Here is a 4265-nt window from a genome sequence, read left to right on the forward strand (position 1 = left end):
TCATTATGTGTCTGGAAGTAGGTAGCAACTTAGCCAATGTTAGCCAGTTAGCTTGGGTGCTTGACTGCCGTTGTGAGGTCAACCCTACTTATTGGTCAGAGTGTCCGGTGTGCGTTCTAAACACTCTGAGAGCTACATGTTTTGAATTTATGAATGAACAATCTGACAGCACAGTTGCCGTCACCAACGCTCTGGGTAACATAACAGCCTAACCAGTTCTGCTAGGGTGAGTAATGTTCAGTGAGCTGTTCAGTTGTGTCTGGAAGTAGCTAGCAAGTTCGCTTGGGTGCTTGACTTCTGTTGTTAGCAGTGGTGTAAAGCACTTAAGTAAAAAATACTTTAAAGTACTACTTAAGTTGTTTTTTGGGATATCTGTACTTTACTTTACTATTAATATTTTTGCCAACTTTTACTTTTACTTCACTAAATTCCAAAAGAAAATAATGTACTTTTTACTCCATACATTTTCCCTGACACCCAAAAGTAGTCGTTACATTTTGACAGCAAAATGGTCCAGTTCACACACTTATCAAGAGAACATCCCTGGTCATCCCTACTCTGATCTGGCGGACTCACTTAACACAAATGCTTCGTTTGTAAATTATGTTGGAGTGTGCCCCTGGCTATCCGCCAATAAATGTAAAAAATTATATGATGCTGTCTGGTTTGCTTAATATAAGGAATTTGAAATGGTTTATACTTTAACTTGTACCTTTTAAGTATATTTACTTTTGATACTTAAGTATATTTAAAACCAAATACTTTTAGACTTTTACTCAAGTAGTAATTTACTGGGTGACTTTCACTTTTACTTGAGTCATTTTCTATTAAGGCATCTGTTACGGCTGTCGAAAGGAGCGGACCAAAGCGCAGCGTGGTAAGTGTTCATATTATTTATTAAACAATGAAACACTATAACAAAGAAACAAAACGAAAAGCCAAACAGTTCCGTCAGGTAACGACTACAAAACAGAAAATAACTACCCACAAACACAGGTGGGAACAGGCTGCCTAAGTATGATTCCTAATCAGAGACAACGATAGACAGCTGCCTCTGATTAGGAACCATACACTGCTCAAAACAAAGAAATACAATACATAGAATGCCCACCCCATATCACACCCTGACCTAACTAAACAGAGAAAAATGGCTCTCTCAGGTCAGGGCCTGACAGTATCTTTACTTTTACTCAAGTATGACAATTGAGTACTTTTTCCACCACTGGTTGTTAGTACAGAACGCTCGGCTCAACCCTTAAAGAGATGGTTGGGGCTAAAGATTAAGAGGGTGTGAACGATGCTGAATGGGTGTAGACAAATGTCACGATTCCCACCGACGGTGGCGCCCCCTCCTGCTCGGGTGGCGCTCGGCAGTCGTCGTCACCGGCCTATTAGCTGCCACTGATTCCCCTTTTTGGTTTTCCCTTTTTTTGGTTTTGTGCACCTGTGTTGAGTGTGGTTAATTAGCGGGGCTATTTATGTGAGCTGGTCCGCTTCCGTGTTGTGCGGGATTATTTCAATGTTAACGGTTCATGTTCGTGTCGGCGCTATTCTACGCCGTGTGTACTTTCTCCCCTGTGTTTGGGAATATTTTGTTTCAGTAGTGAGTCTACATTAAATACGCCACTACCCTGTGCTCGCTGCTTCCTGTGCCTCATTCCTTCACCACGACTGCCAACCCGTTACAGAATCCCGCACCACTAAAAGGCATGGAATCAGCAGGAGCAGCGGCCACCCCTGTCCCCTCGATGGAGGAACGCGTCCTCCACCACACTACGGTCCTCCACCGCATAGGATCCGCGATGGACCAGATGATGGAGAGGATGGACAGATGGGAGAGAAGTGGTCTCCTCTCTCCACCTCCGGCTCCTCCGATGCAGCCACCTCCTCCTACCACTACGTCTGGCTCAGGCGCGCTTCGTCTGGCGCTCCCGAGGGAGTACGATGGGGCGGCGGCTGGGTGCCAGGGATTTCTGCTCCAGCTCGAGCTGTACCTGGCCACCGTCAGACCTGCTCCCTCGGGAGAGGAGAGCGTGAGTGCCCTCGTTTCCTGCCTGATGGGCCGAGCTCTGGAGTGGGCTAATGCGGTCTGGAATGGCCCAGACTCGGCGAGGGACCATTATCCAGAGTTCACCCGCCGCTTTCGGGCCGTGTTCGACCACCCTCCGGAGGGAAGAGCGGCGGGTGAACGGCTGTTCCACCTCAGGCAGGAGACGAGGAGCGCTCAGGACTTCGCGTTGGAGTTCAGGACCTTGGCTGCTGGGGCGGGGTGGAACGACAGGGCCCTCATAGACCACTATAGATGCAGCCTCCGGGCCGACGTCCGTAGGGAGCTGGCCTGTCGAGATGCAGCTCTATCCCTGGACGAGCTCATCGACATGTCCATTCGTTTGGACAATCTGCTGGCTGCCCGCGGGCGTTCGGAGAGGGTCCTGCCCGTTCCACCTTCGTGCACCCCCGCCCCTACCCCTATGGAGGTGGGGGGGGCCGTGCCAAGGGACACCGGAGGAGCTGGCTCCTCCTGCCCCAGCTGTGGTCGGAGAGGACACACGGCCGACCGGTGCTGGAGGAGCCAGTCTGGGAGTCGAGAGGGCAGGCAGAACACTTCTCGGTCACCCCAGGTGAGTCGGCACCAGATTCACCCAGAACCCCCTGTTGGTCACGTGTTCTTACCTGTTTTGTTTTCAAAAAATTTTCCCTCTTCCCAGCATAGGGCGCTAGTCGATTCAGGCGCAGCTGGGAACTTTATGGATCGTGGACTTGCCATTAAGCTGGGCATTCCGCGGGTGCCGTTAGATTCCCCCTTCCCCGTGCACTCCCTAGATAGCCGACCATTAGGGTCAGGGCTAGTCAGGGAGTCTACGGTGCCACTGGACATGGTAACGCAGGGGAATCATAAGGAACGCATTAGTTTTTTCCTTATTGATTCGCCTGCGTTTCAGGTGGTGCTGGGGGTCCCCTGGCTGGCTGGTCACAATCCCCGTATTTCGTGGAAACAGGGGGTTCTCCAGGGGTGGTCAGAGGAGTGTTCAGGGAGGTGTCTAGGAGTTTCCATAGGTGCCACGTCGGTGGAGAGTCCAGACCAGGTGTCCCCCGTGCGCATTCCCCCTGAGTACGCCGATTTGGCGATCGCCTTCTGTAAAAAGAGGGCGACTAAATTACCACCCCATCGACAGGGGGATTGTGCGATAGACCTCCAGGTTAACGCTGCGCTTCCCAGGAGTCACGTGTACCCCTTGTCACAGGAGGAGACAGCGGCTATGGAGACATATGTCACTGAATCCCTGGGACAGGGGTACATTCGGCCCTCCATCTCACCCGCCTCCTCGAGTTTCTTTTTTGTGAAGAAAAAGGAGGGAGGTCTGCGTCCGTGCATTGATTACAGAGGTGGGGTTTAGTTACCCACTACCTCTCATCGCTACGGCGGTGGAATCATTTCACGGAGCAAAGTTCTTCACAAAACTGGATCTTAGGAGCGCGTATAACCTGGTGCGTATCAAGAAGGGAGACGAGTGGAAAACCGCCTTTAGTACCACATCGGGCCATTATGAGTACCTCGTCATGCCGTATGGGTTGAAAAATGCTCCAGCCGTCTTTCAATCCTTTGTTGACGAGATTCTCAGGGACCTGCACGGGCAGGGCGTGATAGTCTATATCGATGACATTCTGATATATTCCGCCACCCGCCCCGCGCATGTGTCCCTGGTGCGCAAGGTGCTTGGTAGACTGCTGGAGCATGACCTATACGTTAAGGCTGAGAAGTGTGTGTTTTCCAAACGAGCCGTTTCCTTTCGGGGTTATCGCATTTCCACCACGGGGGTGGTGATGGAGTGTGACCGCGTTAAGGCCGTGCGTAATTGGCCGACTCCAACCACGGTGAAGGAGGTGCAGCGGTTCTTAGGCTTTGCCAATTACTACCGGAGGTTTATCCGGGGTTTTGGCCAGGTAGCGGCTCCCATTACCTCACTGCTGAAGGGGGGCCGGTGCGTTTGCGATGGTCGACGGAGGCGGAGGGAGCCTTCAAGAAGTTGAAGACCCTGTTCACCGACGCACCCGTGTTGGCGCACCCGGACCCGTCTCTAGCATTCATAGTGGAGGTGGACGCATCCGAGGCTGGGGTGGGTGCCGTGCTATCACAGCGCTCGGGTACGCCATCGAAACTCCGCCCCTGCGCTTTCTTTTCGAGGAAGCTCAGTTCGGCGGAGCGTAACTATGATGTGGGGGACAGGGAGTTGCTAGCGGTGGTAAAAGCTTTGAGGGTGTGG

The sequence above is a fragment of the Salmo trutta genome, chromosome 13 (assembly GCF_901001165.1).
Source record: "Salmo trutta chromosome 13, fSalTru1.1, whole genome shotgun sequence".
Lineage (NCBI taxonomy): Eukaryota > Metazoa > Chordata > Actinopteri > Salmoniformes > Salmonidae > Salmo > Salmo trutta.